General features: G+C 31.9%; 1 long non-coding RNA gene and 1 pseudogene across 1 annotated transcript in view; one reads left to right on the top strand and one right to left on the bottom strand.

Annotated features, from left to right (window-relative positions):
- Window positions 1–1,719: 1,719 nt before the first annotated feature.
- LOC134258543 (uncharacterized) overlaps window positions 1,720–12,500 on the top strand; it is a 12,337-nt pseudogene continuing 1,556 nt past the window's right edge.
- Window positions 11,499–12,500, bottom strand: part of LOC134258553 (uncharacterized) — a 1,267-nt gene continuing 265 nt past the window's right edge. Inside the window, exons 2-3 of the long non-coding RNA XR_009990176.1 lie at window positions 12,197–12,303; window positions 11,499–12,012 (exon numbers count right to left, since the gene is read on the bottom strand). This is a non-coding gene — a long non-coding RNA (uncharacterized LOC134258553). The remainder of the gene's footprint in view (window positions 12,013–12,196; window positions 12,304–12,500) is intronic.

Below are 12,500 nucleotides of genomic sequence, written 5' to 3' on the forward strand. Positions count from 1 at the left end.
CATGCATAATTATAAACCAAACTGACAATTTTCATACTAATTTTTATACCATTTTTTCACATTCCATTGTCGATGGATTTTCCGTTAGTGTGAAATCACTAATTCTCTTGGAGGTTTAATTTTCGTTGTTTTCGGGGTATGAAGAGTCCTAGGAATTTATGGCCACCACGAAGGGTACAATTTCGAACCCTAAACTGCAAAATAATTCTTACGCCAAGAATTTTAATCCCCACGAACAAAGATTGTTTTCTCAAACCACGAAAATATGACCCCTCGAAAATATTTGATTTTACTGTATTTTCCAATCATTTCAAGAAGTACATAGTGGGTGAGGCTGGTCGGCAGAGGATGCTCACTTCTCTGTGACAGCTGATCCCGCCTCTGATTTGTTTGACGTCTACGTTTTTCTCCGCAACTGATTTGTTTTGTTTGAATGATTTTATCGGCTGAATACAGCGCGTTGTCTTAAAAAACATCATTTTCTAAGTTCTATTGGTCGATAAAATGAAATTGTCAGCAAATAAATTTTATCCTTAGGTCAAATGCTGACTGCCGTTTTTCATACTAATTATTAGCCTTTTGATAATACAGTGAAATGACAATGGATATCTTTAGTTATTTTTCCATCAAAGAGCTTTGTGATTTTATTCAGTCCCGAAGAAAGTCATTATGATGAAGAATGTCTCAAAATTATATTTAAACACGAAATTAAACCTCTAAATTTGTCATTTTATTAGTGAATCATTATTTTTTTTAAGATATAGTTTCATAACTGCAACGGTGTGTACAAACAAATTAAATAACGTGCTAACGCGTGTTATGAAAATTTGTTTGCACATACCGTTGCAGTTATGAGACTATATCTTTCAAACAATTATGATTCATTACTTATATTTACATTTTTCAACTCTTTGCGTTGACTGCAAATGTTTAAAATCCCAGTAGTATACTTCGTGTAAGCTACAGTTAATGCAAGAGGCAACACGACAGCTTCAGGTCAATTTAAAAGTTTTTTTTAATTTCGCTTATAACGTTGCACTTCCTTGCCGTTCAACGTTTATGACGTCGAACTAAAACCTATGCTTTAACCTTTTTGACACCTTTTCCCTTGTTACGGTGTTTTGAATGCAATATTTTTCCATTCACTTAAGATGCAAAAACACATGTAATGTAAATATATTAATATGATTAGTTTAAACTTTACAGAATAAAAAAAGGAATTAGCATTTAATTTTAATCCTGAATTAAACTTACTGTTTTTTTTAAAGTTACATTCGAAATATAAATGAATTTTATAGCATTTTGTATATGAAATGTTAAGATATATGTTATCATTTTTTTTTCTTTTTGGATTCCTCAAAATGATTAAACAATCGTTTAAAATGCAGTGAACTGTAGCTTGTGACGAAACTTTAATTATTAAAAAGGCCACTAAAAAGGTCATGTGTTTAAATACAACACATGTGTCTTACATTTTCTGTTGGTCTCCAGGTAAACAAGACCGAGTGATGGTAAGTAGGGAATCTCGAGAATTCTGACAGAATTTTGACAATCATGTGAAAAAACACAAAACATAAGAATGCATATAGCGGCATTAATTGGGGAATGCATGTAAACATAGTTTTTTAAAAACTTTAAAAGGTGAATAATTTCTACAATGCTATTTTGTGGATGAAGCTGAATCTTTGCAAAATTCTTTCTTTTGATATTTGTCTTAAGATGGGGATCTGTTTTACTTTGTGGATTCGCTGTTCTGGCCTCACTGAATCTCAGTATTCAGGTATGTATTGTTTTTAAAATAACAAACTGTGTTTGAAAGGGACAAACCATTTATCAAAACTTTGATGAATGTAAAGTAACATCCACAGTCACGTTTGAAATGCATCAAGAGCATACATGTACAAAGACCTTGTCAGCAAATGTTATCAATAGATCAAATGCTGACTGACTCTTTAAATTGTAATAGCTAGGGCGAGTTTTACACTTTAAGATTTCTGGTGACTTTTTCCGTTTACCCAGGAGCATACGGTGGGTAAGATTTGTATGCAGGGGATGCTTACTTTTTTTGGCATCTGATCCCACTTTTGATATGTTTAGACCCTCCTGTTTTATTTTGTTTAAACTTTAAATTTTGTTTCTACCTTAAAACTATAATTCTTTGTTATCTTTAAATGTCATTAATAATTTTTTTTTTAATTTTGTCCAGCAAAATAGATAAACAAAAGTTATTTCTGTTCAATAGAAATTATTAGAATGTGTAATATTTACAAAAATTTTGAAAAATAAATGAAATTTAGACTAAAAGTAAAAAGTTTGCATTAGCATCATATGCATTTTAAATAATGTCATTTATATAACTGTATTTTAATTTGACATTTTTGGATCCCTCGGTTAAATATGTTTAAATGCTTTCATTTTTTACCTTTGACAGTAATGTACCAAGTAGTCAAATTTATGTATGATTACAATTGCATAGCAAAAATGAAAGGTCGAAGAAAAATAGGCAACACCGTCCATCTACTTCTGTAAAAAAAAAAGGGGGGGGGGCAGAAAGTCGCAACGCTGACATTCGAGTTTCTCTGACGATGATTAAAAACATTTTTAAAAAGAGAAAATCTTGATAACATATGAAATTAAGCGTTCATTATTTGTTAACGTATGATATCATTCTACGGAAAATTAAATATTATATCATTTTTCCTAGAGTACTATCTGGTATTTTCAAGACTCTACTGTCGTTATATAAAGGTCTTATTACATGTAGTATGTAACACATATCGCTGGGACGAAAGTTGTGGGGTTTCATACTTATTGCAAGGGAATTGCCTTTATGTTTACTTTAAGGATGTACAACACACCTACCCCCAAAAATTCCTGTCGTTTAATTTTAGTTATTTTTTTTATATTTATTAAATGAATATATATACAGCATGTATTCATATTTTTGACAAAATAGTTCGAGTGGTTTTTTGACAGGAACATCCGAAAGTTACCCCCCATTAGTTTTTTAAAAGGAGAGAAAATTTTTAATCAATGAACTACTTAAACCTTGATTTAAAAAAAAACCAGGTTAGATATAAATGTCAAATTTCATTGGCTTATTCCTTAAACCATTTAACACAAAAACAAAGTCATCTTCTTGATATGCATATCATCAAAACAATTTTAAAAGACCTTAAACTGAAAATTTTGAAAATTGCGTATTTTTCAAATTCAAAATTTTTTTGTGAAAAAACCTGTCGTTTAATTTTGGTAAAAAAATTTATTTAGGTAGCTGGTAGTAAAAATAATATTCATAATTTTTTTTATAATTTTTGTACGACCAGTTTTGATTTAATAGCGGAAAATTACCCCCACCCCCATTCTCAATAAATCACGTTTCCGCGCGTCTTTCAGACGGGGTCGATCACTTTGTTATATGAATCTACAAATACACAGTAAAAATAATTAAATAGGAATATTGGTTTTGCTTCAAAAATATATAAACTTACAAATTTAAAAGTTATAATATGTAAAGCGTATTTAAATGTTGATTTTAAGGCAATTTTTGAATACCCCTATCACCCCCACCCCTTCCTTTTTTGCGTCGCAGACCATGAATTATCGTTTGACGAAACGATATTTACGGTGCAGATATGGTATTTCGTCAAGAATCCCGGAGGTATGCATTAGTTTTTAAATTCATGAATGCAGAATAAATATTGACTACTCTTTTTATACGTATTAGGAAAAAAATACTGAAAGATTTTAGTGTTTAGTCCATATACGTATGCGTTATGCATTTACATATCACATGAAACCTGGATACGAATTCAAGTTTTGTTGAACTTGAATATATTGATTTTTAATTTTATTTCTTTAATTTTATTCATTAAAAAATGGTGTATGTTCAACTCTCCTGTGATATAAATGGAATAATTGTAGTTTCTTTCATGTCATTATTTCAAACGAGACAGTATGTGGCCGTGGGGATACATCGACATTTGCATTATATAGATGAACATGCACCCTCATGATATTGAACGTACAGTGCCAGTGGCATTTCTTTCAATGTCGTCGCTTCCAAAGTTAAAATGAAAATTCCGTATTCGTCCACATTAACTTCAAAATATCAAACATTAAACTCTTCATCTATTTCAATTTATATCAAATCGTACATTGATATTTTTTTAAAAAATCTTATGGGCTACGTTTTGTTTTGATTGAGGAAATGCGAACCGACGTCGACATTGTTGACAGAAAGTCAAAGTTACGATTTGCTGCAATAGGATATTCATTAATGCAGATAATTTCAGTACAAGTGAACAATTCTTTTCATACATTGTGTATATGAGGTCTATAGTATTCAAATCTCGGATTTATCAGGTCTTGCTGTATAAATGTATCTGATTCTGTGGAAAACCGTGAATAAAGGGTGGAAAATAAAAACATCTCCTACATTTTCAGAGTTGTTCCTCTTTGATCAGTAAGGGTCTCAACAACATTGATTTTACATTGTAAAAAAGTTTTTTGTTTATTTATTGTTGTTTTATTTAAAGATATGTATGCCGAGTTAAACAGTATTTTTGCACAGGTGAAACCGAACAAAAATTTCTGGAGTATGATAAGCTACCAAAAATGAAGCATTCTTGCAAATTCGACGAAATTTTATTCGGTATTAACAAAGTACTGGTCAGGAAAAGAGCACGATGTTCTAATGCATATTTATAAAGGACTGACGTTTAGCCTGGATCTGCGCATGTGCGCGGGAAAAGCATCGCGAGAATCATCAGGTCGAGGAAATTATTTTTTGTGACTTCTGTTCAGTGAGGGACACAAATAGACCAATCAGCTCAATGAGTTGCATTTAATGCATTTATGGGTTACTACATAAAATACTACATGGGTTTTTCAAAAAGGCTAGTTTTTTTAAATCGCTCCAGAAAGACTTGATGCATTATGTACATTATTATCTACTTGAATCCCATGCTCATATTTGCATACAAATGATTATCAATGATGAAAATTAAAGTTTTCCCAAATCCATTGTACAGGTCCGTTTATTTAGAGTTTCCGTGCAGACGGTGCAGTACTGCTAGTGGACATTTTCGGTTGGGTGAACATTTACGGATCTTCAGTGTGGAGCGCATTATGCGCAAAAAATATTTTATGTCAAGTACTATGTATGGAAAGTAATTTAAACTGCTATGTTTACACCCTGAATATGGGATATCGTCAATTATCCCTTTTGGTTTTTTAATATGAACCACATAACATATGTAGATGAAACTTACATACCATAGATCTTGCCTTCTAAGAAATATAGTTGGGTTAATAAAATAAAATTGGTCAAGGAATTCCAGGCCTCTAAAAACTATTCCAGTTTGAGGGCACAACCAAGCATTTCGATGAACACCATTAAGAAAAATTAATTCAGGTAGGTAGCATCGGTTCTTTTTAAAGTGGGTGGGGGGAAGATAGAACAGTTAGAATAAAAATCAACTAGCTCGAAGAAATCTGACAAGTAAAATAGGTTCCAATATCTTTCACAACTAAATTTTATTCATTCACTACAATTTACTGCCAAACTCCAAATTTCACTTTCGAATTAGCCCGAGCCAATGTGATAACCTACCTGCAAAAATTTGTTAAAATTATTTTCAAGGGGTCAGAAATACTGTGGTTTATATGTAAAGAATATAATTATATTATTTAGTAGTATTCTGGTTTTGGCATTCGGTATATTGTGCAGATGTATACATGATATTCTGTGGAATACTTTTTGTTGTTTTGAAGCATTAAGAAATGCAGAATCGAATGTATCTAATAACCATTTTGATTGATCAAATTATATCATTTGTTTGTATCTGTTATTTCATTTTGTCACAACATGGTTTCCACACTTCTTTATCCATAGTCAATGACATCTGTAGAAGTTCACCCAACCGAACCATTGAAAAGACAATTGCACGTGATTATTCCTCGGTACAAAAAGCAACCAACTCTGAGGTGCTCTCAATATTGACTATCCCTAACTCACGTGTTTGTAGTAAAAACGTAGTAGACCGTCATGCTTCTCGGTTCATTCACGAGATTGGACCATTGTTTGCTGTAAACATGCGAGACAACGTGATCATGAATATTTCAATAAGAGGCGGTTTTTTATCCGACACGGAGAGAAAATAATTTTTACCAATAATATTTCATTACTTTTAAAGGTGATGGAGTGGAATTGTCTTATTTGCAGAGAGTATATAACTTATATAACTTGATGAGACACCACATATATTTATTACTTTTAAAATAAAACACTAATACGGCATATATAGCTTTAATTAAAGAAGAAAAACAATACATTATATGGTGTATGCACAAATTGTAATGAAGATCATTAATCGGAATGTTATATTGCCAATTGTACATAATGAGAATTAAAATAAATTTTCAGAATAAAATAAAATGCTGCGCTTTGATAAAAAATACAATTTATAGTTTATGAAATGAAATGATATATAAACATTAAGGGATGGTGTTTTATGTCTTGCTTTTTACGGAGTTTAATCGGGTTAATTAAAAAATACTTATTGATTGAGTATGGTACGCACTGCCGCACAATCACAGCCAAACCCCATATCCCAATTTTCTTTCATGATTGATATACATCGGGATCGTTTTACTCGTCGTTCTGACGCTTTATTTTTGACGTTAAATTTGACGTCACGTCAAACGTTCAATTGAAATCGCAAGAGTTATCTCCCCCAGTGTGTTGTACGTCTTTAAACACGGTTTTTTTTGTCTCTCTGATGAAACAAGAATAATAGCAGTCTCCTTTGAAGTCATCATTTCGTAAGTTCTATAGTCTGTATAATAAATTTGTCAGCAAATACAATTTATCGATGAGTCAAATGCTGACTGACGTTTTTCATACTAATTGTTAGTCCATTATTTATACACTAAATTAACGAAGAATTGTTCCGTTATTTCCCGATCATGACAAGGAGCACACGGCGAGTGTGACAGGTCGGAGGGGGATGCCACTCCTCCTTGGCACCTGACCCCACCCCTGATGTTTTTAGAGTTCCGTGTTTGCTCTGCTCCTGTTTTATATTGTTTTATCGACGTTTGATCTTGAATACTGTTTGTTATCTCCACATATTTTACGTAAAATTAATTAAAATATCATTTTTCCGAAGAGTATAATGACATTTTCTGACTCTACTGTCCTTATAAAGGTCTTATTAGAATGTAACACATATCGCTGGTGGTAAGCTGTCAGGTATCATGCTAATTGCAAGTTAGTTGCCTTTATATGTTTAATATATTTTTCTGTCTGCCTGATCAATATTTAGAACGAGGTAAAGTATTGACAAACAAGTTGATGAAACAAGACTTTCAGCAGTCTCCTTTAAATTCGAATTTTGTAAGTTTTATGGTTGATACAATGTCCTTGTCTAGCAAACGCAATTTATCATCGAGTCAAATGGTAACTGACGTTTAACATACTAATTTTTAGTCCATAATTTATACACTTAATTGACAACAGATTTTTCCGTAATTTCCCAATCATGACAAGGAGCACACGCTGGTATAACTAAGTAAGTAAATTTCATTTTAAGTCGGCATTTTTACATAGCATAACAATAAACAGGAAATACTCACTATTCCATGGTACCTGATCCCACATCTGATATTTTGGAGGTCCATGTTTACTCTGCTCCTATTTTATTTTGTTTTTTGGACTTTGGATCTTGAATATTGTTCGTTATTTCCATGTGTTTCATTCTACAACGTTGATTCTGTCATTTTAGATCTTTAATGTGATTGTGAGTTTCTCAAATCATATATATAATTTCCCATTACTAGATGAAAAAAGTATTTTTTTTTCATGTAGAACTCAAGTGGAAGGCCTAATCATAACATGGCCTGTTCATCCCACTTAAGCATATAATCCCATTTCCAATATTTCTAGAGGATACAGTTTAATAGCTTGTTGCCCTGTAAAAGATGAAATATTTACCATCAGTAATGATTTAAAAATTGTTGCGAAAATGATATTTTTCAGGCAGAACACTTTGGACATAAAAACAGTTACACTCAATAAATATATTTTTTACAATACTTACATTTACATGTCATTGGTATTAAAAAGTATATGATATGTATATGAAATCGTAAAAGAATAACAATAAACAGCAAACCTTAATGAATGTTGCAGGCGAAAACTTGGGTATTTGCAGTAAGTGGAAATAAAAGACCGTGGAATTTTATGTAAGTAAACATAGACTTGTATATATTCTAAGACAAATAAGAAGTAATCATTTTTTTTTGTATCACCAATATGGCGTTCAAAATAATTTGATTGTTTTGATATATTTATAATGGGTTTTTTTTTTAAATATGCTGGAATATGTAGCCAAGCCTGCAAATAAATGTTGCATTTTTTATTTTGCACTCTTAAATTATTTTGCTGTTGGTTGCCTAAGAGAGACCATTCAACTTACTTAGGCTCTTTTAATGAAAGAGATTGCACATCTGTCTAATTACATAATAAATCAAATGCAGCAATCCTGACATTAAATTTCTAAATATATATAACGGCTTATAATTCATTTCATTTTTATTTCCTTTATAAAAAGTGACAGCGATGGGATATTAAAAGGCGCGGATCTTGACCTAGTGCAAGCAGGCAAGTCAATGGTTTTCATATCATACACAATTTAAAAAAAGTTCATGTTTATCCTGACAAAATCTGTTTATATTTAGGCTATATAAATATAAAAAATATTATTTGAACAAGTAATTTGCCTTGGCATAAAACAATCCCAAGAATTCTACTAAGAGTCTAATGTGATCCATGCATTATAATTACAATTTACACATATAAGGGAGTATTTAATCTTTGTTTATTTTTGGGAAGAAGTGAGGATTGATTAAATGAGAGACCTTAAGCATCAACATTTGATAACCATATTTTTGGAGATTAATTTTACAAAAACGTTTCTCATTCACATAATTTTTTTTATTGGTGAAGGGTACCGATTGAAATTTATTGACATGAAGTTATCCGTCACAAAACTTGTATCTCTTCAAATCTTGCACCTCTTCCTGCGTACCTTGACACATAATTTTTTTTTTGTAATAAAAATTTCTACTAAATTATTTTTCAGTATGTGACATTGCCAATCAGAAATGTGCTATGACCTCGCCCCTATCGGCGCATGTGTAGAAAACAATAGAGGGTCGATTTTTTCCAGCAAGGGTAAGAAGTTAAAGAATTAAATTTGGAAGTAAGTAATACAAAAACCTCTACGACTACCCTTAGAACTATATGTACGTCAACACAGAAAAAAATTAATTCATACTATTTTTTTCCTCTTTGAAAAGAAATCTTTTAAAAAGTGTTGCTTAAAATGAAACAAAATTAATCACACAGAACTCGTACTGGCAAAAAAATATTTAAACAGATTGATTTTTCTTTCAATCAGACATTCAAGATATTAAAAAAAAAATCTGTCGACATCACAATCCTAAGAACAGTCAAACATATTTCTTTTCAAACGTCTTACTACATTTGCCAGGTTTAATGGAACGGTGGTTTGATGCATGTACTGGATATGTAAGTTCAGTGGAGCGTGTCAATGCGTTACAGTTCACTGATCCTATACGGACGACCACCTCCACATTTTCCGTTCTTAAGGGGAACCCCAGAAATTTCCATCCACGGAATTTACAGAGCGCAGTAATAGGTCAGTCAGACACTTTTCTTGAATGTGTTATAGGACAGGGGGTGTTAACCCCTCCTAGGCACCTTATCCCTCCTATGAAATGTCCAGGCCTATTCTATTGTACTGAATCAAGATTTTTTTGATAGACCAATGTTAGAAATAATTCGAGAAAATTTGGCCAATTACACATTGCTTTCAATTACATCGAAATTTGTAATTAATTACAGGCAATTACCATTACACATTACCATTACCCCATCCCTAGCAGTAATATACCTTTATCAACTGCATACGGAGTATATGTATCTCAATTTATTCGATTCGCAAGAGCATGCTCTAACCTATGAACAATTTCTAAAACGAGGTAAAATTTTTGACAAGCAAGTTGATGAAACAAGAATATCAGCACTCTCGTTTAAAGTCATCATTTCGTAAGTTCTATGATCGATACAATGACCTTGTCAGCAAATACAATTTATCATTGAGACAAATGCTGACAGACGTTTTTATACTAATTGTTAGTCCATTATTTATACACTGTATTGACAGCGGATTTTTTCCGTTATTTCCCGATTATGACAAGGAGCACAAGGCGGGTGTGACCGATCGGCAGCAATGCTCACTCCTCCAAGGCACCTGATCCCACTTCTGATGTTCGAAGATCCGTGTTTACTCTACACCTATTTTGTATTGTTCCCATGGAATTTGAGATTGAATACTGTTGGTTCTCTCCATATCCTTCTTCAATGGGTTTTAGCAGACCATGAAGGAAATCGGAGGCTTGGTTATCAAATGAACCTTAATGACTGTGAAAGCAGTTAGGAAAAAAAATCCATTTTTATTATCAAATACTTTTGCCTCCTTTTCTTCTTTCTTCCCCCTTTTAAATACAGGAAAACTAACGCCTAAGTATTGGCATGCTCTTCTTCTAGGCTTCTGATTCTAATTGTCTTTGCTAATCTTTGTAATTTCATGAAGCTTTTTGATCAAAAAGTCTCAAGTATTTTGAGACCGAGTTTGTAATTGTTTCAATCAAATTTTAAGTAAAATGACTGCGTTCTGCTTTTATCTTTATATTGCACTGATTACCGTAAATCTGGAAATTTTTGCTGTAGATAAAGTTTTAGCAAATTTGCGAGTTCATTGCATTCGCAAAAATATTTTTCTTAAAAATAAATTACCAAAAAGAAAATATAAACAAAGCAGTGGTCATTCGCAAAATTTTGAAACGTAAAAATTAATCAACAGCATTTTACCCGAATTCGCAAAATAGAATCGACGTAAAAATTTCCAGATTTACGGTATCAATCATTTGCCTTAATAAGGAAAAATCGAAAGACGCAACTAAATCATATGTCTCTCCCTTATGAAGACAAAACAGAATGTGCTTGAAATTATATACTTTTATACAATATTTACACTGATTCTTTCTTTAGTGCATCTGAATGGAGCTTTTACAAATGAACAGTGTGCTATTAGGATCGGGCTCGGGAAACCTAAACAGGTTGTAGTATCCGGAATACCAGAAGCCAAAGAACTGTTGAAAAACTATACTGTAAGTTCCAAGTATTAGGGAAGTCAAACATTTTTCATTCACATTTTATTTGTGATTTTATTTCGAAAAAGCATTTTGAAAAATACAAACGGATTAAATCAATGAGACAGGAGGATATCGTCTGCATTGGTAAATAAAACAATTATTTTACAAATATGCATACATTTAATCTAAGACGTAGGAGCGATGAAAATTAACAAAATTGCAGCTTTCGCTTTGCAGTTAAAGACAAATTTATCACAATGATGGGACCGGTACAAACAGGCATGGGACAATGAGTTTTTTCATTGCAGAAAACCATGGGACAAAAACTTTTTTAGCATTAAGTATACCCATGGGACACAAACATTTTTTCAATGAGTTACACTACTGAAGGCTGTTTAAAGTTAATTCTATGTTTAACGTCACATCCAAAGTTCAAAACCTACGAGGGAGAGAGGAAATAAAATAACCAAAAAATTCTAAACAATTGTGAATTTATTCAAATTAACCTATTCAGTACATTACACCCACTATAATTGAGTAATAAGAGTATTGGATATGACAGCTAAGTCTAATTTCTCAAGCAGAGTTTTCCCCTTAGTATGTAAATGGGTTGAGTCCTTTTACAAGTGAGCAAACAATGTAGACTAAATTTGCAGGAGAGTGGCTTTCAACTAGGCCTTGTTTGTCCTTTGGATTTATATTGCCACATGGCACCCTGTAATAGACTGTAGGGAAATTCTTCTTCTTGTGGGAATAGTTGTACAATATCTACAATTAAAATTTATGATGACAATATTTAATACAGTACATTCTAATATTGAAATATCTTGAAATTTAATTATGCCGTATTTTTACTTATAGTACTAGATTACAAGCATTTAGTTTTGAAAGTGCAGATACTAATATTTGGACCATACATGTACATGAAGCTGTTGCTGTTAGATTATCTTACCTTGATTTCCAAACACATGACAATTGATTCTTCACTTCATGGAATAGCCCAATCACTTTCTTTACTCTCCTTCATTTGAAAGGCCCCATCTTTCTGTAAGCTTCTCTCTACTCAAATGGAAATGACTAGTATTATTCTTCCCAAAACATTGTAGCTTTTTGTTTATGAATAAAACATATCTTACTGTTCCTTTAAATTTTTACAGAAATATTTTAAGATGAAGTTATTTTTAAAATGTAAATGATGCATCTCAATGTATATTATAAAATCTTGGTTTTTGTAAAGTTTAGATATTCTCCAAAAT

The sequence above is a fragment of the Saccostrea cucullata genome, unplaced genomic scaffold (assembly GCF_032062105.1).
Source record: "Saccostrea cucullata isolate Sc308-1 unplaced genomic scaffold, CSIRO_AGI_Scuc_v1 ctg15777, whole genome shotgun sequence".
Lineage (NCBI taxonomy): Eukaryota > Metazoa > Mollusca > Bivalvia > Ostreida > Ostreidae > Saccostrea > Saccostrea cuccullata.